Below are 26319 nucleotides of genomic sequence, written 5' to 3'. Positions count from 1 at the left end.
TTTTGAATTTGAACTCAAAACTAAATAATCTTCCTAGATCCGAAGTGCGGTATAAAGGTATAGCGGTTCAAAAGTTACAACACTTCAAAGTTGAAAGTGGATACATTTGTACCCGGGTGTGTGTTCTAGGGTTATATATATGATACGCGAAGGGATTTTTTGTCCAGGCCAAAAGGTCTGCAGCGTTCGCTCGATTTTCAAAAATGTGGTGTCAAATTAAAACGCTTGGCCTGTATATGTGCAAACTGGTTTTATTTTTTTGAAAAGAGTTGCCGCCTGTTGAACAATTAAATTCCAATTATTAAATAATTAATACCATCGGATCCGTACCGATCGTTCGATTTTAAAAAGTGAGTGTACAATTAAACGGCTCGGGCTGTATATGTACAATATAATTTAAATTTTTCGAAAAGAGTTGCCACCTTTAAAAAATTGAATTTGAATTAAGGGAATTAGGTAATACAGATATGTATGGGCGCTAGACGAAAAAGTTCAAGAACGTGGTAATTTGTAAATATTTTGAAGAGGATTGCCACCTGTTTGAGAAATCGAACTTAGTTAACTTATGCACAATAAAATATTCTAATCAAAAGAGTGTTGAGAAATCTTTAGTTTCAGCACTAGGAATATTTTTGGGGTGTTTAAAGAGGGTTGCCACCCGTTTAAAAAGTTAAATTTGATATATTTAATAAGTTACATGAAATAGTAAAATATTGGTATAAATCAAAATGGGTTTGACAAGGCTTTCTTTCCGAACCATATTAAGAGGGTTACCACATGTTTAAATAATTAAATTCAACTTAATTCAACAATTAAATAAAATATGTAACACAATGCCAGACAAAAGTTATTGAAGTAGGTTTTAGCTTTAAACTATTTTTGAAGAGCGTTGCCACCTTTTTAAAAAGTCGACTTTAATTAACTTATACGCAAACTATTTGAAATATGAAAATAAGGGTGTCAGCGAAAGAGTGTTAAGAAATCTTTATTTTGGGCATTTAGAATGTTTGAAGAGGGTTGCCACGTATTTAAAAAGTTACATTAAAATTCTTTAATAAGTTGGATGACTAATTCAAAGGTGGGTGTCAATGGAAATGGGCTTTTATTTGGTTGCCACGTGTTTGAAAAATCAAATGCAACTTAATTCATCAGTTAATTGAAATACATATGTACATTAGACTGCATCACCAAAAAAAGTTGCGATTTTTCCGCCGGGATTACAAAATTTATTATATTTTAAGACGTTCACCGAAATATTTCGGAAAAATATTAAAATTTAAGTGAGCTGGACCGATTTGAAAATACCTCCAAAAATTTAGTTTTTTATGAATAAAAATAGTTTCTTAAAGAACTTAAAAAATCTGCATAAAAATATTTAAAAATCTTTTAAACGGAATCTTAAGAGTGAGATTTTTGATGCTTTTTTTTTACTTTTTTCAAAGATTGATTTACGAAAAACTTGAATAACTGAGCCAAAACTATTCCGATTTAGACTTATGGGATCTCGGTTGAAAGGTATTTTCACACTGTTTTTATTTCAGTCTAAATAGAAAGTCATTCGTGTCCCAATATTTTTTTTTCAAATACCAACACATCTTAATTCAACTTTGAATTACGTTCCTTCATCCTACCTTTCTCTTTCATCCTTTGAATGAGTTTATAGATAGAGAATATACCATTCTAATGACACCTCCTAAGTCTAAATCGGAAGAGATTAGGTTCAGTTATTCCAAGTTTTTGTTATACCAATCTTTAAAAAAAGTTAAAAACATCATTACGATTTCGTTCAAAATTTTTTTAAAATATTTTCCTGCAAACTTTTTAAGCTTAAGCCGTTTTTCATTTGAGGGGATTTTTTCAAAAAAAATCTTTAAAAACTATTTTTATTCATAAAAAACTCCATTTTTGGAAGTATTTTCAAATCGGTCCAGCTCACTTAAATCTTAATATTTTTCCGAAATATTTTGGTGGACGTCTTAAAATATAATAGATTTTATAATTCCGATGGAAAAATAGTCGCGATTTTTTTTGTATGGGGAGTGATGCAGTCTAATGTACATATGTATCACAATGTTAGGCGAAATAGATTTAAGGAGATTTTAGTTTGAAAATACTTTTGAAAAGGATTTAAACCTGTTCTAATAGTCGAATTAAGTTCACTTATACTCAAGTTTTATGAAAGATTAAAATACAGTTGAATCTCCCATAAGCGGACACTGATAGGACCAGCATCTCTGTCCGGTTAATGGAGCCGTCCGCTTAATAGAATGCCGCTAAAAAAAAATTTATTCAATTTTTTTATCAGTTTAAAAACATTTCGGTGTAGTTAGAAATTCTTTTAAACCGTTTTAATCATTACTTTACATAAACAAATGTTAAGCTAAAGATTTTACGACGTGTTACCCTTTTGAGTCCCCAAATTTTCAAATTGGATATTTGAATAAATAATTAAAGCCAAGAGAACTACATTACCAATTAATATACATATACAGAACTCAAAATTTGGAATTTTTGGTATTATGCACTAAAAATGTACACATAGCTGTTATTTACCTTTCTACAAAAGCTAGGGCAAATTTTTGTTATAATTTGTTGAAGAAACCTAAGGTAAAATCTTCCTGGCCTATATGATTAGCTTGTGCTAAGAAATAGTTATTCGCATTTTCCGACGGCCGTGTAATTTTGAGTTGTGTCTCCTTTGAAAATCGTGTGCGATATAAAGCTGTCTTGCCTTTAATTGCTGATTCAAATATTTAATTCGAAGATATATTCTACATCTATAAAACAACCTTATTATTTTTTTCTCCAATGCAACATATGTTCTAGCGATGCCAATCCCCGGATCCGGGGTCCCGTAATACCGGTGTTTTTGAGGTCCCGAAAATCCCGGGATTTACGTGCATTAATCCCGGGATCCCGAAAAATGTGAAATCTCGAACTGATAGTAAGAACTTGTTTATGAATTTTGAAGTATGATTTTTGTAAAATGCCGTTTTGACTGCAATTAACAAAAAGCTTGAAACTGTTTTTATACCCGAGCGCACTTGTGCACAAGGGTATTATAACTTTGTTCACATAACGGTTGTTTGTAACAGGCAAAACGAATCGAGATAGATATAGACAAACGTATACATAAATGATCAGAATGAAAAGAGAAATCGATTAAGCGGTGACTGTCTGTCCGTCCGTCCGTCCGTTCGTCCGTCCGTCCGTCCGTCAGTCTGTGCACACGATAACTCGAGTAAAAATTGAGATATCTTAACGAAACTTGGTACGTGCACTTCTTTCTGGCGTAGGACGGATAGTGTTGAAAATGGGCAAAATCGGACAATAACCACACCTACCTCCCATATAACGGTAATTTTCAGAAATACGAAAACTGCCATATTTTAGTAACTAATAAAGATAATTCACTCAAAATTGATATTTACAATAACCTTTAGACGAAAAATAAGAATGTTGTAAATTTTTCAAAAATGGGCGTAGCCACGCCCACTTATGGTTACATGTGTATATCTTGGTAACCGCTGTACCAATTTCTTCCAAACTTGGCACAGTTGTTGGCCTTGGTATAACATACGAAATGGCCTAAAATTTTTAAAATCGAACAAAATAACCACGCCCATAACCCACATAACGGCAATTTAGAGAAATACGAAATTTTCGATAAATCTGTAAATATTAAAGCTAATTTATTCAAAATTAATGCTTGCAATAATTCTTTACCAGGAAATACGTTTATGATAAAATGTTGGAAAATGGGCGTGGCACCGCCCACTTATGATCACATATATGTATCTCGGTAACCGTTCTACCAATTTGTATCAAACTCGGTATGGTTATTGTGCTTGCCACATAAAAGCAAAACATTGAAAATTATTGAAATCGGACTAAAACTACGGCCGCTTTTCATATAACAGTTAATTTCAGAAATGCTTGAAACTTACCATGTAGCAGTAGCTTTCGGAAAGGGGAAATATGTACATATATTTAAAACTTGCGCCGGGTATTTAATATTCGGCTCCGCCCGAACTTAGACTTTCTTACTTGTTTAAATTGTAGCCTGAGCCTTTTTTGGAGAAGATTTAAATGAATTCACTCATAGCTTCGCTAATGTAAACGAAACTAAGGGAAAACTTAGAAAATTTTTTAGATCAATCTACTCAAAACTTATAATTTGTGCGACATACTGGTAGTAGAAGTTCAAATATTTTGTAATGGAGGATATAGAGGTCATTATCATCAAATGGCTTATGACTACCTATTGACTGTTCAGCCCAAAAACGTTGAGGCCGAAATATGTAGGTTTTGTATGTAAAAACTTCAGGTCAAGATTAGAAGAATCCGCTTTGAATGCTGCTCTTACGAAAACATTTTAAGTGCAATAATAATAACAGCGGCACAAAAAAGGAGTCTGTGTTTTTAACCAGGCCCACCTACCAACATGTACTTCGGACCAGCTGAATCCGATTCTGAGATCCGTTTGACTCGTACGCCATCAAAATTTCGAGTAATCTGGGAAAAAGGCAAAAAACTCGCCATTCGCCATTTCTCTATAGAGTAGAATAAAGATATTTAGAGAAATTTTTTTTGTATATTTTTGTTTAATGTTTTTTTATTAATCATTACCTTCAAAAGTAAAGTTTCTCAATCACATAGTTTTTAAAAACAATTTAAAAAATGTTTCACTTTAAAATTTTCCTGATTTAATAAATATAACCGAAAATATATAAATTCTCCTTTCATTGATTATAAACGAGAAAACATAAAACAAGGGCATACACCCTTTTCGAAACGATGCATTTTTAATTTATCTACCCTCCTGTATCAAAATATGATTTTTCACTCTAAGCTAGCGATATGTGACTTTTACAATAAGTTTATCGTAAATCTTAAATAGTTTCATATTATGGTTTGTTTAAATGCTTTCAGATATTGAATTTTTACTCATATTCATAAAAGTTATGACTCAATGTGAATCCCGGGACAAATCCCGGGATCCCGGGATTACTTAAAAAATATCCCGAAACGCCTGGATCACAATTTTCCTCATATTTTGGCATCCCTAATATGTACATACATTAATTCACAACTAACCAACCTAAAGGTATTGGCCCAATGCAGGCTTGCTTTGCTTGCCTCGTTTTGAGAACTGTCAAAAGTTATTTGGAATATACTAAAACGTATGAAGGCTAGCCAAATGGCAGCTTTGCTTCACTTGCTTTAAGCGCCTCAAAGTTTCAAATAGGCAAATGTTTTATTTGAAAGCGCTTTGTAGGCTTTTGACAAAATGGTATGTTCCCGTTCTAAATGAATTCAAACTGCTGTGCCCTTTTATAAACAAAAATTTGCTTACGTAATTAAAAAAAAAAATATATATAATATAAGCTATTCAAAGTTTAATAAAAGTGATTATATGTTTCCATATTTACCTTTAACATATCGCTGACTAAAAAGTTGCTACAAATTTTACAGGAACTTTGAATACAACATTTTGCGTGTTTAAAGCAAAGCAAAACTCCATACGAATCATAAGGATTCGATCTTTATTAAAAGATTTCGTATTATTTTGGCCTTATAGGATTTTCGGGGCCTCTTCTGGACTTAGAAAATTTGCCTTCCATTGAATATAAATGAGAAAAAATAAAACAAGTACCTTAATCCTTAATTTCGCTTGCTTCCTATATCATGAGGTTTCACAAATAGTGGGCTTAGCAACTTTTCACACAAAGCTAGCGATATTTATGATGTCAAACTACTGGTCAGTCGTCTCTTGAAAAATTGGATTTTTTTGTTTTTTAATAAATGTACCTATAGCTATATATGTATAATTATTATAATTCCTTTGAAATGCAAAAATTAATTCGCATCAATTTAAAAATAAATCTGAAAAGATTGCTTGTATTTTTTTTTTAGTTTTCTGGAGTTTTGAGGGAAAATTATTCTTAGTGTAAGGGAACAGACCTTAATTTTTTAACTACACAGCTGGTAGCTTTGACAGCGTTCCAAGCCGCCATTTGGCCAAACGAGTTTTTGAAGTAAATCAAAGCAAATTAAAGTAAAGTAAGGCGTGCAAAGCAAGCCTGCATTGGGCCAGCGCCTTAACCAAAAAAAATTTTAATTTTACAGGAGAAGCAAAAAACATTATGAAATGAGTATCAAAACAGGAATGGCTTTTTAAAAAGCGGCATGTAACTCCGTTGTTTTTTAGAGGACACTAATTTACTCCAAATATCTCTTAGCAATAAATAATACTGCTATAGACTTTTAGGAATTAGGCGTGGCACCGCCAACTTTATGACTACAAGGTGTATCTCGGTGACCGCTTTATAGAATTCTACCAAACTTGGTTTATTTTTTTTTTAAGTCTAAGTCAGCATATCATCGAAAAAGTTTCAGATCGGGAAAACCCCCTGATTATCACGCAATAAGCATGGGTAACACTGCGCTGCGCAGCGCAATTGCGTTAACACCGTAGCCGGAGTTGCTGCGCCAACACCAGTATATGGACAGCGCCAGCGCAATTAACACCAAACAACACATGAGGCACTTACACAATTCGCCTTAACTCTTTGAACATTTACACGTACTTTGGTTTTGCTTTTGAGCGTTGAGAACGCAAATCTTTTACTGAAGAATGATGAGAATATCGCGTCATTTTCTACATTCCTAGCAATTAAATTCGGTTGGCGGTACAAGCGTTGCTCAGCGCCGAAAATTATAGAAATAATAGATATGACACCACTGAAGGGTGTACTACACTGTATGACGATGGGCACTGTGGGTGACACTCAGATGGCGCCGTGTTCAACTCATTACACTGCGCTATTGCGCTGAGTTAGTGCGCTGACACCACAGGTGGCGCTGGCGTTATTGAGCTAGCGTCAAAAAAAATTGCGCTATTACCCATGGCTATCATGCAAATGTGGTTTAGAGCAAGTTGAAACGACGATACTTGATACCTGCGCCGGGTATATAAAGTTCGGTTTCGCCCGAACTTATACTTCCTTACTCGTTGGTACTAAAACTTGAACATTTTTATCGAAGGTGTATTTTAATACATCCTAACAAAATCTGTGAAAAACCCAGTTTCGAAAAAAGTGTTGGTTAGGGTCTTTGTGAATTCAGGTAGCGATATGTATCTACCTTTACAAAGCAATATTTCTAAAAAATGTTTATCACTGAAAATTGTGTTGTTATTCACAATAATAAACACAGTTTTCAAACATTTTAGTTGTTGTAAAAATCCTAATTAGGCCTACAACTCTTTCACCCACGACCTCTCGGCACAATAAACATATGCTAGTAAACACGTATGGCGTTAAAACGCCATAGGTAGATATGTATGTAGTGTGACTTTTCGGAAAGGTGGCAACTCTGATTAATATTAGATATTTTCTAACTAAAGCTTTCATAAATCTCTTTGAATTGAACTCATATTTTAATATTTCATATAGCTTGTATATACATAAATAACCTTAATTCGACTTTTCAAACGTGTGGCAACCCTCTTCAAAGGAATTTTAAAACTAACGTATTAAATGTCTTTCGTTTAACATTGTGATACAACCAGGCCCGTCGAGAGGGAGGCGGAAAGGGGTGAATCCCCCCCGGGCCCGGGCTTCTTAAAGGGGCCCGAAATATCAGAACCACAACTTGTTATTATTTTTTTTTACAATGTAATTGCTCCTTCGTTATAGGCCTTCATTATAAACATATCACGAATCGTGCTGATTCTTTCCGACTATATAAATTAAAGAAAATTATCATTATAGCTCAAAACGCGGACTGTTACTGTTGCTTTTCAAAACCCGCTGAAACTCGCTAGAATACAACTTTCGGATAGTTTTTCTTCTTTCAACAGCTGCTTTAAATTATCGAAAAAGTCTGCTCTCCTTATTAAATGTTTTTTAAAGTCGGTACACAGTTTCATAGCATAAGGATGGAACTCAGAGCTACGTATTTATTGAACTGATAACATTAATTGTGAGGTCAATATTTGCAAAAAATAGCTTGTAGTCTGTTTTATGCAATAAGTAGCATGAATAAAGCAGACTTGCGATTTGACATGTAATCCAAAGAAATCAAGAACATAATAATTATGAATACAGACTTATGTTGCTGTGCAGCTGTAAGTCGTTTCAGAAGTAATTTTTTGCTTAGAACTCGAACTGGAGCTTACAACTGTGCCAAGATATTGAGGTTTTCCGGGGTTAAGTACACGAAAAAAGGCTTTAATGGTCACTTTTGTTTGCTCTATGACATTTAGTACTGTTATGACCATTCAAAATGTGCCTTAGAGAGTTGCTTTACGAGTTTTTCTTCAGAAACTATGGCCATTGGAAGATGACGTAATGAGTTGGAAAGCATATGCTTGGTTTGCCGATGTTAGATTCGAGGACAAGACGGTTAAAGTGGACGTAACTCTTGAAGGAAAAATCGTATAGCACCATCCGAGAGTGAATTTTGAAGGACAATAATAGTACTAGAAAAATACTTGAAATAATTCCAATAGATTTTGATTATCTAATCAGAAAATCTTCTTCTTTTAGCTTTTTGTTTCGCTTCTTTTGGCGTCGTTCCTTTTTGAAAAAATATAATTCTCGCGTTTGTTTACTTTTCTACGTAATTTTTATTTTCTGGGCCTATTTGAGTAATACAGAGGCCCGGCTGGCTTGGCCATGTCGTTCGATTGGGCACCGAGCCTCCAGCTCTGAAAGTATTCAACTCGGAATCCGCTGGTGGTAGCAGAGGAAGAGGGAGGCCCCCACTGCGATGGAAAGACCAGGTGGAGAAGAACTTGGTTTCACTTGGCATTTCGAATTGGCATCAGTTTGCACAGAAGAGAAACGACTGGCGCGCTTTGTTGATCTCGGCCAAAATCGCTTAGGCGGTTACAGCGCTAAATAAGAAGAAGAATAAAAGGATTTGAGTTAAAGATAATATAAATTTTATCTATGAGTCAATAGCACGTTCAATAGCTTACAATGTTGCTTTCAAAATGAGCACTATCTCTAACTAAATAAAAAATAATTTTACATGAAAATTAAATTAGTAAAAAAGTCGGTTATACGGTTGACAAACGGGCTCGCTTATTTGCATAAACAGCCTTTATTTGCTTTAACTCATGCATTTTCCTCTTTAAAATGTGCATTAGCAGCCGAACAAATGCACGAAATTTTTGGGAATTAACTCGGATCAGGGAAATTTTCAATGAAAACACTGGTAAAAACGGCGAGCTGTTGTCTTTTGTACAAATAAGCAAACAAAGCAGGCGAGTTTGGCATCCGTGCTAGCCGAGTGGTAAGAGTGGCGTGCATTTTGAAGGACAATAATAGTACTAGAAAAATACTTGAAATAATTCCAATAGATTTTGATTATCTAATCAGAAAATCTTCTTCTTTTAGCTTTTTGTTTCGCTTCTTTTGGCCTCGTTCCTTTTTGAAAAAATATAATTCTCGCGTTTGTTTATTTTTCTACGTAATTTTTGTTTTCTGGGCCTATTTGAGTAATACAGCGGCCCGGCTGGCTTGGCCATGTCGTTCGATTGGGCACCGAGCCTCCAGCTCTGAAAGTATTCAACTCGGAATCCGCTGGTGGTAGCAGAGGAAGAGGGAGGCCTCACTGCGATGGAAAGACCAGGTGGAGAAGGACTTGGTTTCACTTGGCATTTCCAATTGGCGTCAGTTTGCACAGAAGAGAAACGAATGGCGCGCTTTGTTGATCTCGGCCAAAATCGCTTAGGCGGGAGCTGTTGTCTTATGTACAAATAAGCAAACAAAGCAGGCGAGTTTGGCATCCGCGCTAGCCGAGTGGTAAGAGTGGCGTGCTACAAGCCTATAGCTGCCAGGTTCGATCGTCGGTTGGAACGATTGCGAAAAAAATGTTTACTTTTGTTATTTATTTTATTTTATTTATATATTTAATAATAATAATGGATTGGCGCTTACACATATGTTAGCGCTTGGCCGAACTTCTCCTCCAAATTGTGGCGTGCGCCTTGATGTTGTCACACAAAGGGGAGGGACCTACAGTTTTACGCCGACTCCGAACGGCGATTGTATTTTTATGAGAAGCAATTTTTCATGGCAGAAATACACTCGGAGGTTTGCCATTGACTGCCGAGGGGCGACCGCTGTTAAGAAAAAACCTTTTCTTCTATATTTTTGCGATGTTGCTTTGACCAGGGATTGAACCCAGGCCCTGCGCACTGCTTACCGCTACACCACAGCGGCTTACTTACTTTTTTTATATCACATTTTTTATTTTATATCACATTTTTCATTTTACTATTAGCTATTTTAAATGTTTAGAGTTGAGTTCTATTAAAAAGTCAACAACAACTAACTGAAAGCAATGTTAAAAAAGTATAGAACTTATAAAAAAATTAATTAAAACGAAATAGATAAAAATCCTACTCGCCGTGGGACTCGAACCCACGACCCTGCGGCTCATTAATCCGCAATACTGACGTCTGTCAGGGCAAAATTATTCGCAGTTGTGTGCTAGTATATGCATAAGCATGCCCGTATGTCTCGCGTTTTACGTTACAAATAGTTTTCCACCGAAAACATATGGATAATAAAGAAACTGCTTTATTTTATTGTGAAAGAAAGCCGAAAATGCTCGAAGAAACCAGATTTTTCAATTCTTTAGTCTGGTGGATTCCGCGCCAAAAAACCTTTTGATATTTTGGACTGTTACATTACATTAGAAATGCTGCCGACTTTATTTTCACTTAGAAAGTTAAACGCTGATTATTTTATCGAAGTGTGTTTTTATTAACTTCAAAGTAATACAGGGCAAACGAAGAGAAGCAAGTACAATGCAAAAAATTGTGGTCCTTAAATATACACAACCTTTAATTTCATGTTGTGCTTTTTTAATTTTCATTAATTTAAATGTTTCCCAGGATTAAGTCAATTTTCATGATTCGGAGAAGAAGATTCGTGTATATTTGCGTTGTCCGATACCTTAGAATATGCATGACCCAGATATAATCAAAAATCTGCGAAACCTGAGAAAACATTTTTTCCTTGGTTTTTTTTCGGCGATTTGGGTCATATGCTTTTAAATTAATACAATGTATATATAGGGACCCGAGATTTTTTAGTACCGGGCCCGAGTTTTCTCTCGACGGCCCTGGATACAACTTCAGTTAACTGATGAATTAACTTGAATTTTAACGAATAAGTGGCAACTCCACTTAATATACTACAAAGCCTTTTCAAACACATTCGATTGATCCCCATATTTTAATAATTCATTTAACTTATAACATAATTTGAATTTTAGCTGGTGTTCAAATACCTCTTAAATATTCCAAATGTTCAAATAAATAAATTCTTACCACTCTTCCATTTTAAGCCCATATTTTAATATTTCATGTGACTTCATGCATAGTTAAATTAAATCCGCCTTATGAAAGAGGTGACAACTCTCTTCAAAATCTTTTAAAACTAATACCTTCTTAAACCTCTTTCGTCTGACCCCCATATTCATATGATTATTTAAATTACCTTAACTTAAATTGAATTTGATTTTCTAAACATGTGGCAACCCCCCTAAATATAGTTCGGAAACAAAGATGCAGCAAGAAATATTGTGGCCACGCGAAGAGTTACGAGATCTAATTAGCTGCACTATAGACCATTTTAAAACACATTTAATCTACTATTAATAATATCTTTATCTGATTTGGTGGAACTCTAGCTCTAAATTGCAACTCTGCTTACGAATATGGTTTTTTACCCCGTTGTACCGCACTTCCAATACCGCGCTGTTTGAGTACTGCATGGTATTTGACACTGCAAATCGTAAGTAAATTGGAACGCGACATTTTGGAAAGTTTTAGCTATTTTTCTTTAGTTTATAATTTTTGATTAAAGTGTTGCTCATTACTCATCCAACAAAATTTGACAAGCATTTTTGTAGTCCATTAACCCTCTAGTAGGCCAATTTTTGTATGAGTTGAAAAATTCAGGAATGGGTGATTTTAGCACGAGAAATCCAAAAATGATGTCCATTTCGATCTGTGACAGTAACTTTTCCTACAGGGGAGAAAAGCCAAGACCGTCTAGAGACGGGCTCGCCGATATATTTTGACGTATTTTCAGCTTTCTCTTACACAATGTTGCCCTACGAACCGGCAATCCCGTCTGCAGACGGTCAAAAATGCAAACTGGGTTTTTATATGTCGGCAAGCCGGTCTGTAGACGGTCTGTGTTCGAAAGCAATTTTCTCCATTTCGAATGGTGACATAATTATAAAACTTACGTCAAAATACTGTGCATTTAACTACGAAAGCCACTGAATTTTTTTGTATGAAAAAATGTTTCAAAAGAAAAAATTTCTTTAATTACGAAATTACTTAACAGCAAGAAATAATTAATTTTAACAGAGTCTTTCACAATCTGTGATTCAACTGCCGATTAAAATAAAACGGATTGACATAACGGATTAAAATTTACATCGTCGTAAAGGTTTTCTTTTTTTCTAAAGATCATGCTTTTCGAATATAGAAAAAAATTATTATAGGTGCACTAAATACGTGTTTAGTTAACGGCCGTCTGGAGGCGGTTCAACCTACTAGAGGGTTAATTAAGTGTAATAATATGCAATTTTAAGTAGTTAGTAGTACATTTACCTTTGATTTCGGCACTTTTTTGTGGACGGTGTGCATTTTTTTCCTTAAAAAAAAAAATCGAACATAATTTAGAAAAACTGCATTGCACGGCCAGCAAACAATAATTACAAAACTCATCGCGATTATGTAGCAAATAGCATAATAAATACTAAAACTTAATGGACTACAAACGTGCATACTTAAATAAAAAGGTATAAATAAAAGAACCACAATTTGAAAGATTTTTCGAAACTTTAGGGCTCTTGGTTCCACCTTAAGTATTATCTGATCGGAAAATGGTTTAAAACGGTTCAATGTGATCATGTTTTGCAACTTTTCCGCAATATTAGAATTTCGAAATCGCAAAAATAATTTTTTCGCTCTACCCTAACGTGAGTATCAACCCTACAAGAATTGTGTGATGGAAACTAACACATTCTCATTTATCTTACTAACACATTTGCAAATTTTGCGTTGGTTAAAAAGAGACCACTAAATAAGGCCATAAGTCGGAGGAAGATGGATTATCACATGTACACAAATATTTACATCACGTTTTGCGCATTATGGCCTGACTATGGCAACTTAACGTAACTAATGGCTCTCTGTTAAAAATTCTGTTAAATGGGTGTTGCTTGTAATTGAACAGCCGAAACTTAACGTAACTTAATGCCACGGCGAAATCTGTTTCATTTTGATTCTCTAAGTTCTACGTTCCGTTAAATTAAGTTAAGTTGCCATAATCAGGCTTTTACTCTTAAAAAGTTGATTGAAGTACTTGATTGAGATCTCCATCACTAGTGAGTATCACATGATTCATGTCATGATCAATCAATTGACTATCACTGTTCTTGTAGGGATGCTAGCAGGCGTGTGTTTGGATCTACATAGAGCGCGCGTGTGTTTGGGTCTACATAGAGCGCGGCGTATGAGAGTGGGCAAAACTGACCCGTGCCAAGATCAAAGCTTAGGTTGGAAGATGTGCACGTACATATGTACCTACCGTGCAGGGAAACCGCGGACTAGTGAATCTAATTTCTAGTTCCGGACTAGGTCTTATTCGCCAAAAAGGAACTAGTCCGATAGAAACTAGATCCCCACCAGTCCAAAATCGGCGAAAAGTGGTACTTTTAAAAAACTAATTTTTTTTCAGATTTTTTCACTAGAAATCTATATCTAAAGTGACGAATTTAGAAATGGTTCGGAACTATAGAAAAGGGATGCAGAACGAACTAGATCTTATTTGTCGAATTTAGAACTAGTTCGGAACTATCGAATAAGGGATGCAGCGGGGGCTTGTTTACTTTACATAGATATGTGTTCGGCGGCTTTTTCGTTCAAATACGCTTCTATTCTGTACTTCGCAGATGCTTATTCATAGCTTGATAACACAAAACTAAAATTTGTGTTAACATTTCAACATCTTGGGGTCGTCTGGAATCTAAGAAATAACAGCGAGCCCCTCTGCAAACTCAGCTACAGCTAAAGGTATGTAAACGTATATTTCTTAAAATCATTCAAACAAATTTAATTTCAAATTGAAAACACATTTCTTCCAAAATAACTTAAAATCGCACACACGGAAGAACCAAAAAGATTGAAAAATCATGATACTTTTTTCTTTCGTCTGTCGATTTTAGAACTGGTTCGGAACTATAGAATTTAGGACTAGTTCCGAACTATCGAAAAAGGGATGCAGCGGGGGGCAATTGACACTTCCTAGGACATCGCCATGTTAAATTCGCCAGTTGCTTGCATGCAAAAGAGATTTATCGCGAACCAGTACTAGGTCTAAATGTACTAGAAGCACACCAGTTCAGAACAAGGGATTTTCCCACAGGGTACTTAAATACATATGTTTGTACGAATTGGCGTATATGTGAGCACATAACCAAGCGTAACCAAACTGTAGTACAGGGTGGGCCAAATAAGACCTACCAATGTCACGCAGCAGGGCCTAGCAGTGTGCGCAGTTGCTCCATCTTGTTGGAACCACAAATTACGTTGCTGCTCTGCCAGTAGCTGCCGTATCGATAGTACTATCGCCGTTAACCACGTTATTTAATAGTGTGCAATTGAAACCTTAAATTTGTAAATTACACATACAAATATTTTTTTTTAATTGAATGAATCAAAAGAAACTTTTTATAATAATAGAATAAACTTATTATTTTTTCAGTACATCTGAATTAGATATGTATACTTATGTACATACATACATTTCCATGCACTTGAATAGGGACAGGCAAAATCTGAATTTTTTATATGGAAAAGCGAGTGAATGTGGTTATAGTAATACATAATACAATAATATTTAGTACTACAAAAACAAAAAATATTAGTTTAAATCTACAACTCAAGGACAAGGGAAATTAATAACCTTTTACCTTTTTAGATATCATAAGAAAAAACGAATAAAGTGCTGGTGAAAATAATATTTTTACCTGTTTTGACTTTTTTTTTGTTAATTTAATGTTTATAAATTTTTTGTAAATGATGTACAAAATATAAACAAGTAATTTTTAGAAAAAAAACGACTTCAATTCTCATATAAAAATATATATATATATATTTCATGATTCAATGATCGGATCTAAACCGGATTAGTATGAGGCCGCCTCTGGGAAACTACCTTTCCGATGCAAAAAGAATTATCTAAATCGGTTGACGTGGTCCAAAGTTATGCGGTAACATATATAAAAAAAAAATATTCCGACGAACTGATAACCTCCTCCTTTTTTGGAAGTCGGTTAAAAATACAACAAAGTTTCATCAAAATTTCAAGACTAATAATTAAAATTTCTATAAAAAAAATTGTGCATGGAGTTTTATAGCACAACAAATTTTAATACATATAAATCGGTGCAAGTTTGTAGTCACTAAAAATCCCAATGATTCTTAGTATTTATTTTTTTTGGTGACGGTGTTGTGAGTTTCCTTCCATATAAGAAAAATAAATTTACCTTAATAAATTGTGATTTCCTGTAATGTATAAATATTTAAAATCTTACTTTTACTTGAAATTGCCTTGAGCCATGAAGTTGTGTCGAGATGTGAAGAGAATATAGTGAAGCTTTGCTAAACACCGACATCGATAGTCTTCAAAAATTATCGATAGTATCCCAGCTCTAGTTTCATCCTCATTCTCGGAGAAATATGGGCCGATAACTTTTTCGGCCATAACACCGCACCAAACAGTGTATTTGGATGGTTTAACTGGTGCTGGTGTGTTGCCCTTGGCTTTTGAGAGCCCCACAATCTACAGTTTTGCTGGGAAATGCGCTTCATCCGACATCAAAACATTACCTAATAAATCAATTTGTGTGGCTAATTGTGTAAAACGAATAACGTATTGCAGGCGTTGTTGGTGGTCTTGCCCACCCTGTATAAAAACATGTTTACCTGCTTTTTTTGTGGCCACTATTACTTTATGTTTTCTAGATTTTTCGACACATATAGATACAAAGCTGAGACTCGGAGTAAATACCCAAAATACAACGAAGCAATTAAAAAAGCTCACCTTCATTCCGTATTAAATATTATAATATTTTTACTTGCTGGATGTCAAAAACAGCGTGCAGAAATGAGGCAAAGATAAAATTGCTAAATGATAGCAGCACAAAATAAGTTTGAAATGTGGAAATAATGAGGTAATAGGTACTTCTCGTGTAAGAAAAAAATTTACTTTACAAAGCCGGACTGGAATTTTATTGAAACAGTAATACTTAAGCACAATTACCAATTTTTTCGGAATTGCGCTCATGTTAATCTAAAGTGATATAGGTATAAATTGCTTAAATTTATCAGTTTATCCACATTCTTTCATGAACGCACCTTGGTAAATAATTGCATAAAATTGTTTATTATCACAGCGCACGGCACTGCGCGCGAGTGACGAAAGCAGCCACAGTAGCATGCTGAAATGAATCGCTCATATATACACGAGATTTGGAAGTTTTTATCCAGACGTCCAATCGACATGTTATATATCGTTGGAAAGGTCTTGCAGAGTGTGTCCAGAAAATGTATTCAAGCTTCATAAGTGATTAACCGGATTCTTAAAAATTAGGATAAAGTGTTGCGAAACAAAAAATATTTTTTTGCTTTTGCCAGTTTAAGGCGGTATGTGGATGCACCAAACATATTTAGTGTTATTCTATAGGCCAATACCTTTCAAACGATACCTTATATATTGAGCTCAACCTACTAGTTGGAAAGATATAGAGCTAAATGTGTTTTGGTTCGTGTCTCCACTAGGAGATGCTTTGGTATGTATGTGGCATCTGTACGTACCTTCATTCAATTTTTTCAAACTTTCAGGAATTAAAGTACCAAAAAACTAGGAAGATTTTGTTCCAGGATGTTTCAATTCGTATGCCTTTGTGGGCGTGGCTGGTGCCTGAAATTCGAAAAAAGGCAGTTTTTTAAACTACCACTGAGGCCGCACTACTCATTCCATACCATTCAAATATAAATATGTCATAACGTTATCGCCTAAAAACTAAAAATCGGGCTGCTGATATAGATTTCGAGAATTTTCTCAAAAACTGGTCAATCGATTTTATTCTAAGTTTCCTCTAGCCCAAAACCTTAGCTTTCATTTGGTATATAGCTTATATCTGGGAAAACTCTTGTTGTGGAGATATTACGATTCAAATTGAAAAAATGTCGCTCCAAATAGCGAAAAATGGTTAAAAGTTAACATATTCGTCTAATTTGGTTACTTTAAGTTATAAACGTAACATATCCAATTTCCGCAAAGAACTGTCCGTTCCCCGATAAAATAGTTTTTGTAAATTCTTTTGTGATGAAGTCAAGCTACTAACAAAGATAATCGATAGATAAATAAGCAGTTGTGTGGCAACTCTCATATACGCTCGAAAGTGTAAATGTAACGCCCATTGTTTATTACAAAAGAAAAAAGGCTTTGCAATTTTTTTTTTTAAATATTGGTAACATTTTTTTTAAGTTGTGGCAACCGTGCCCATAGACGGTTGCAGCTGCAGCGCGATGGCTAATAGGGCTTTCGCACGAGGCGATTTTTCAGGAAACTTTAAGTTGAAAGCAAAAATCGCCTCGTCTGAACGGCATTTCAACTAATAGTTGTCAACAAAGTTGGTCGCCAGCCAACTTTGAGCTCGTTCAACTTTTTTTCCTTGCGACCCTGTGTTTGTTTACATTCTGTATACATACCACCATTTTGAAATTGTATTCTGGCGAGTGGCTTGGTAAAAAAACACTTTTACCAACGCTTGGCTTACCAAATTTACGCCAATTGATACAATTTTGCGATCTAAATTCATTTAAAATAATGTAAATAACAATTCGTGTTGAATCGAAAATCGCCTCGTCTGAATAGGGATGGCAACTTTTTCCCTTTCCACTTCTCATTCAACTTCGCATTCAACTTTTGTTGCCTGTAAAATCACCTCGTTCGAATGCCCTATAACTCCCATCTTTTTGCGTGCGTTGACAATCAGCCGGTTTACTATTTCGCACACTGTCTTCAAAAAAGTCACAACTCAAAGTTTGGCATTTTTGAGATTATGCGCTATAAATGTACAATGAGCTTTTATTTATCTTTCAGCAAAAGCTGGAGCAAATTTTTGTTATAATTTGATTTAAAAAAAAAAAACCTAAAGTAAAGTCGCCCTTGTCCATTTGGTTATCATGTGCTAAGATATAGTTCTTCGCATTTTCTGACAAACGTATTATTTTGAGTTGTATCTCTTTCGGAGACGGTGTGCGATTTATTTTGTTGCGTTAAAATTCGAGAAGCATAAAATTTAATTGTATTGCTGATATTTTTAAAGCTAAATAAGTATATAAAATCCACAGCAATTTTGACGAGTAAAAAATCAGTAAAAAATCGTTTTCTTGGCGTTCATTGTGGCATACCTTTGGCATCTGTCGCTTTGCTGGCAAAGTTATAAATGTCACACAAAGCCACAAAGTTTTATCTGGCATCAGCTTAACAGTCAGTCACTACTACGAACTATGACGGCGATAAAGTAGCAGTGGCAATTACATATCGAGAAACTGCGACGAGTTATTTAGGACTAAAATTTGATAAATGTTTGATATTAGAATTTCACATCATTAAAAACGAGTGTGAATGACCAAATCAAACGAGGAAAATAGTTAGTGATGCCAAATAAATAAATAATGCGCTTAGTTCACTCGGTAAAAGATTCCTGTTTGCAATTTGTTTGTCACTGTTTTTGTCACAGTCACGGATGAAAATCACTGTGACTGCAAAGTCACAGTCACAAATAACTTTGTTCCTCAAAAGTCACGAGATTTACCATCTGCAATCTCTTTCAAAAACAGCTTATATCTTCTCGCAGTCGCGCCTTTAGTAGTACGATTCCGGACTAGTCAGAAATAGCCAGAATTAGCCCATTTTACTGGAAATCGATCCCATACTCGGTTCTCTGGCAATTGAGAGGACAAATAAGAATGTAGATAAGGTCCTCTCTCTGTCAGAAGTTACCAGTTTTAGTGCAAAGATTTGGAGCGTTTGAAAACCAAATTGCAAACACAAGAACAGTGCACTCTGCTAATTCATGTTCAAAGTCTAGCTTTGTTATTAATTAAGAAAAATAAAAAAATTTTACTAATTTGATTCATAAGGAATACCTTCATAGCCAAAAGTATCGATATGATTAGGTATCGATACTTTCGATCTGATATTTTTCAGGTATCGATACTTTCTTTCGATACTACTTCCAAGTAAAAGTATCGATACCTGCATGGTGTCGTTTCATCCCTAGGGCTGCCAACTTGGCTCAAACTGTGCCATTTTTTGCCCTATTTTACTTCAAATGGCACTTTATTTTTCAATTCGGTACAAAATGCCAAAATGGCACTTTTGAAAAATAGTAATATTTCAATACATTTTTGTGAAATCCTTTGCTTGTACTTCTTTTTCTCAAGTAAAATTTTCTAATTTCTATAGTGTATACAATTGATTTATGTTATTTTGGCATTGGACTTTTGTTTTAGGAATGTGTTTCTAATTTTTCAGATTTTGGCACTTTTTTATCCTCAATATGGCTCTTCATAGATAAGGTAGTTGGCAACCCTGGTCATACCAAAGCAAACAACCAAAGAATTATTTTGAAAACATAAAGGCAATTCCAAACACAAATTAGGCCAATTACCTGGCAATAGCGCACTGAAACACAAACGTGGAATTTTAGCTGTTAAACTGCTGGTGCAAACGTTGAAGCTTTATGGCTGTGCCAAATTGTTTTACGCCTCAAGCCAAGGCGTTACGCATGCGTCCACAAACGAGTCGCAGTAGCACACTATTTGCCATAGAAATAATAAACAACATTGTACCTACACCAATTAGGAGTTCGAATAAATATGTATGGCAATATACATAGAAATGCATTTAACCAACAACAAAGTACTTAAATAACACAATAATACTCGTAGTAAGAATAAAGCTTCATAATCGCATCAGTAACTGCACTTGCAATGCGCACGGGAAAGGAATTGTGAAACTTGGATGCAAATAAAACTACTGCACAACCATAAAGTCTATGTGACAAAACTACACACAGAATATACTCATGTACACCTTTATGTATGTAGAAATATGTATTTACATACATAAGTATGTATTTAGTTGCACAATTTTTGTACACAAATTCAAGCGGCACTTGTTGCGCGTCTTCATAAGTATGTAGTTATTTTTATTTTTGTTTTTGTTTTTGATTCTAGCCGGAAAAAAACGCTACATGAAATTCACAAACACCCACCGCAATACACATGTTTATTAATTCGTCGTCAATGCGCAACCGTACCCACCAACCGCTCGTTGACGCTGCAAATCTCCAACTGAGCAATTAAAACAGCAACGCATTCAGCTCCCCAGCAAAGTGGAGCTCGGAACCAGTGTTGCCGCGAAACATTTTTAGCGGTAGCTAAATTCAGGCTGAAAAAGGGCTAAAAAAGAGCTAAAAATCGTCGTTGTGGCTAAAAATGGTAGCTAAATTTTTTTACCTACATATAAATATATAAGTATACACGCAAACATTTTCTATAAGTAATGATATAGAAAAACAATGAACTCTGGAAAGAATTAATATTTTATTCAACAAAAAAACGTGTTGTGTAACACAAAGCATATTAAGGGCCGCCAACTTACCTATTTTAAAGTATAGTTAAATCGTTAATGGATAAGATAACGGCCCAGAAACGTAAAAAACATACATATACATATGTATGTACAGTTTAAAAATTAATTTCTTACATAAACAAAAAAATGAGATCACATTAAGAATACATACGTACTAGAATCATATCTATATACAGTGTCGGACAATACTAAATAACTTAAATAATTTCAAACTATGCTTCGAAAAATATTTATTTGTAAAAGAATTTTTTAAAATGTTATGTTATAATTTACAAAGAATTAAAATGTCGGTGCTTTATTATTGTCCGACGCTGTATGTATCAAACAAACAAAAGAGTATTTAATGAACTCATAGTAAAATAATTTAATCTATAAACATTTTTTTAACACATTAAATATCTATATCTATATCAATACTATCATCGCTAAGCGATTCTTCGTCGTTACAATTTTGTTCATTTCTCATTAACCTGACGATATCATCTGTAATTTCAAAATCATGACAACATTTCTGTACATTTTTTAAGCCATATCTTACAGTTAATAAAGCGTTTAACATTGCGAAATTCATTTTATTTCTGTGCTTATTTTTAAGGAAATTTATTATAGAAAACGTCCTTTCAACTTCTGCGTTACTTAAAGGTAAAAGAAGCAACCGATAAACAAACTTTTTCCACCACTTAAGCTAGCGACACAATGAACAGTTTATTTGCCTTAAAGGAAAGGCGTTCGCTTTATAAGCGAAGAGTTAAATTCATGAAAATCATATACAAAATTTTAATGTCAATGATGAATAAATTTTGAAAAGGGCTAAAAAAAGGGCTAGGGGCAATTTCAAATTTTTGTGGCCAAAAAAAGAATTTGGTAGCCAAATTTAGCCACCAAAGGACTAAACGGCAACACTGCTCGGAACACACCCACAGAGACTCGTACTCAGCGTTGGCACTTTGCTACGATCGTAGTAAATTTTCTACGATTTTTCAAAAATTTGCAAATTTGCTACCCCACTACGTTTTATTCTACATGTATACTCTTACTGCAAATTTTGTAAGAAGCGTCTGACCAGGGTTGCAACTGACGAAAAAATACTTACCATCTACTTAAAAAAAATCTACCAAATCTAGAAAATGTCTACCAATAACTTTTTTAGTTACCTATTTGAAAATTGTTTATTAAGGAACTTTTTATTTGACAATAAAACGGTGTTTGAGATAATATTAAAATCATCTTCACGGTTTTCTTCAACCAAAAGCGAAAATCATGAAACTAAAGGCAACAACAAAACTTCATAATTTAAAAAAAACTTCAACTGCAGTTATTATAGGCAAATACAGTGACTCAAAAAATCGCTATGTATTTTTTTGATATTCACACGTTTTTCAAGTACAATTTTTATTTTTAAATTTTTATACCTGAGCGCACTTGTGCACAAGGGTATTATAACTTTGTTCACATAACGGTTGTTTGTAACAGGCAAACCGAATCGAGATAGATATAGACAAATGTATACATAAACAAGTAAGAAAGTCTTAGTTCGGGCGGAGCCGAACATTAAATACCGGCGCAAGTATTAAATATATGTTTTCCTCCTTTCCGAAAGCTACCGCTACATGATAAGCCGGGGTGTATACATTTTAAGTAAATTAGCGTCCTTAAATTTCGAAATATTGAAATTTCAAGCATTTCTGAAATTTACCGTTATATGAAAAGCGGCCTCAATTTTAGTCCGATTTCAACAATTTTCAACGGTTTGCTTTTATGTGGCAAGCACAATAACCATACCGAGCTTGGTACAAATTTCTAGAACGGTTAGCGAGATACATATATGTGATCACAAGTGGGCGGTGCTACGCCCATTTTCCAAAATTTTGTCATAAACGTATTTCTTGGTAAAGAATTGTTGCAACCATCAATCTTGAATAAATTAGCTTCAATATTTACTGATTTATGGAAGATTTTGTATTTCTCGAAATTACCGTTATATGGGATGTGGGCGTGGTTATTGTCCGATTTTAGAAATTTTCGGCCATTTGGTATGCTGTGCCAGGACCAACAACTGTGCCAAGTTTGGAATAAATTGGTAGAACGGTTACCAAGATATACACATGTAACCATATACGCCCATTTGCCAAAATGTTTTAATATTCTTATTTCCCGTCTAAAACTCATTGTAAATATATATAAAATATGTTTGTGATAAAATTTTGGAAAATGGTCGTGGCACCGCCGACTTATGATCACATATATGTATTTCGGTAACCGTTCTACCAATTTGTCCCAAACTCGGTACGGTTATTGTGCTTGCCACATAAAAGCAAATCGTTTAAAATTGTTGAAATCGGACTAAAATTACGGCCGCTTTTCATATAACGGTAAATTTTAGAAATGCTTGAAACTTCAATATTTTGAAATTTAAGGACGCTAATTTACTCAAAATTGATACACACCGGCTTACCATGTAGCGGTACCTGCGCCGGGTATTTAATGTTCGGCTCCGCCCGAACTTAGACTTTCTTACTTGTTTTATATAAGAATATTGTTTGCGCTTTCACGAAACCCACAAAAATCACGGATTCAAGCCACTGAAAACATTTAGACAAATTCAAAAACAATTCGTCTAAATTTCGAACTTTTTTCTGTGAATTTTTAGAACACTTTTGGGTATGCTGTTTCATAGCGAACAATCATAGCGTGAAATTACATACTTGTCCATTTTTTCTTTTTTAATACCCGAGCGCACTTGCGCATAAGGGTATATTAATTTTGTTCACATAACGGTTGTTTGTAACAGCCAAAACGAATCGAGATAGATATAAGGTTTGTTCGTCGAGCAAAAAATTTGTACGAATTTGTACGAATTATCACGATTTTTGCCCAAATCGCGTTCGTGCAGACCAAAAAATTATCCAACACTCAAAAATTGTGAGAGCAAAGTGACAGTTCTCTTGGAGAGAAGTTGCAAATTCTTGCTGGAAAAAATTTTGCCAGCAAGAATTTGCAAACACGAAAAACATGTGCTTGTGGCGCATGGTTGCATTTTTGTCTACAATAATTTGAATAAATTAGTTCGTTAAATTTAAAAATTTATAAACGAGCGATTTTTTTATGAAAAAAGGAAGTAAATAATTGTTGATATAATTAATTTAGTTAATTCCAATGATTTGAACTTAATTCGGCTGAAAAAAATGGTATTCGCAATCGGAATGCAATTGCAACCAGAGTCGATTTAAGAATCCCGACAGCTAGTACGATGAAGAAATTGAAATGTATGTCAAAGAAAGTCAGAACAACAAGAAATATACATGTATATCCTGTTTTTGGCCATCCGAAAGAATTTTAAAAATTCTATAAAAATTGTTTATGTTTGAAATGCAACCGTGGACGCCAGCTGGCAGCGAAACTTGCAAATTCCTGCAAATTTGCGTTCGTGCAGAAATTTACAAGTTTCTCAACATGAGAGAGAATTTGAGAGAATTTTTTCTTACTCTCTGATATTTTGAGTGTTGGATAATTCTTGCTGGATTTTCGACGAACAAACCTATAGACAAATGTATACATAAATGCTCAGAATGAATAGAGAAGTCGATTAAGCGATGTCTGTCTGTCCGTCCGTCTGTCCGTCCGTCCGTGTACGCGATAACTCGAGCAAAAATTGAGATATCTCAACGAAATTTGGTATGTAAGTTTCCATTAATCCAAGGTAGGTTGGTATTGAAAATGGGCGAAATCGGACTGTAACCACGCCCACTTCCCATATAACGGTAATTTCCAGAAATACGAAAACTGCGATATTTTAGTAACTGCTGAAGATAATTCACTCAAAATTGATATTTACAATAATTTTCAGACGAAAAATAAGAATATTATAAATTTTTGGAAAATGGGCGTAGCCACGCCCACTTATGGTTACATGTGTATATCTTGGTAACCGCTGCACCAATTTCATCCAAACTTGGCAAAGTTGTTGGCCTTGGTACAGCATACTAAATGGCAGCAAATTTAAAAAATCGGACAATAACCACGCCCACATCCCATATAACGGTAATTTAGAGAAATACAAAATCTTCGATAAATCAGTAAATATTAAAGCTAATTTATTCAAAATTGATGCTTGCAACAATTCTTTACCAAGAAATACATTTATGGTAAAATTTTGGAAAATGGGCGTGGCACCGCCTACTTATGATCACATATCATCACACACATCAAGGTGAAAAAACATATATTTAATACTTGCGCCGGGTATTTAATGTTCGGCTCCGCCTGAACTTAGACTTTCTTACTTGTTTTTTTTTTAAGAATCATTTAAAATGTTTAAGCAATCAAACACTCCTCAGGATTCCAGTAAAACGAGTTTTGAATGGAGCACGATATGTTCGCCTTTTATCGAAAGCGTTCAAAAATTAAAGCAATAAAGTAGGCTACGCTTTTGGAGAGACATTTATAATATAAAGTTACCTACGAAAAATAAAGCGGGAACTAAAATTGTATTTGTTTTTCAATCAAAATACTTTACCAAAAATTTACCAAAATGAAAGAAAAATGTAAGTTTTTACCAACCCAAATTTTTTCTACCAATTTTTGTAATAATTTACCAAAGTGGCAACATCCGTCTGAGCAAAAATATCTGCACCGTCGGTAAAATTTTCGCATAACAGACAGAAAGATTCAATGTGCGTGAGAGATACGCAGTTGCGCAAAAAGGTAACAATGACTGCGCCTCGAACTACCTCCACGATGGATTCGTTGCCCCCCAGATAAATAGCGGCTCGGCAGAAGCAAAACCTTATGCTCGCCTTATTGTAATATTTCGTGGAAATCAAACTATCGATATTCTCAAGTAAAGTAAATTTTCACTTAAATATTTATTACGAAACTGCTGGGGTAAGTGACAAAAATTGCTTAGTTCTATAAGGGCCGTTTTCTCATCTAAGCTTTAGATTACCGGCCACTTTATCGTCTCGATATACGAGTTTTCGTTTTCTCATCAACGCATTAATTTCTCGAATCGATAAATTGTTGCTTACCCGTTGCAACCTTTAAAATTTGTACCTAACTTTAAATTTTGGCTTGGTTTTGGTTCATGAGTTAGATATATTAGATATTTCAACCAAGGTTTTGGTTTTTGCTAACAGTTGCTCTTGCTTTATATTTGCTTATGTTGCATTGCCAACCTTTGAAATTTTATGACGAATGTAGTGAAGTTTCACACTCGGAAACGTAGTGAAGTTTCACTCTACGGAATAACAAATTTATTTTTACCGGTAAGATAGGAAAATGAAAACACTTTAAAGTGAGGAACAAATTATCTGCCCTGTTAGTAAAGGCAACTATACTGCTTACATTAGAAAACGGCCCTAAGGGCCGTTTTCTCATCTAACCTTTAGTTTACCGGCCACTTTATCGTCTCGATATACGAGTTTTCGTTTTCTCATCAGCGCATTAATTTCTCGAATCGATAAACTGTTGCTCACCCGATGCAACCTTTAAAATTTGTTCCCAACTTTAAATTTTGGTTTGGTTTTGGTTCATGAGTCAGATATAT

At 34.6% G+C, this 26319-nt stretch overlaps 1 protein-coding gene across 4 annotated transcripts in view; it reads right to left on the bottom strand.

Annotated features, from left to right (window-relative positions):
* Window positions 1-20464, bottom strand: part of LOC118735299 (protein rolling stone) — a 139282-nt gene extending 118818 nt beyond the window's left edge. For 2 of the 4 annotated variants that reach the window (XM_036464970.1, XM_036464973.1), the window contains exon 1: window positions 20395-20464. The gene's annotated coding sequence lies outside the window, so the exon portion shown is untranslated. Of the gene's footprint in view, window positions 1-19788 lie in introns of all 4 variants that reach the window. The other 2 variants (XM_036464972.1, XM_036464971.1) reach the window with 2 other exon arrangements.
* Between the last annotated feature and the right edge of the window lie 5855 nt (window positions 20465-26319).

Source organism: Rhagoletis pomonella, unplaced genomic scaffold (genome assembly GCF_013731165.1).
Source record: "Rhagoletis pomonella isolate Grant_MI unplaced genomic scaffold, Rhpom_1.0 Rhpom_scaffold_00003, whole genome shotgun sequence".
NCBI lineage: Eukaryota > Metazoa > Arthropoda > Insecta > Diptera > Tephritidae > Rhagoletis > Rhagoletis pomonella.
The sequence above is the reverse complement of the archived record's forward strand: the minus strand, read 5'-3'. Positions and strand labels throughout refer to the sequence as shown.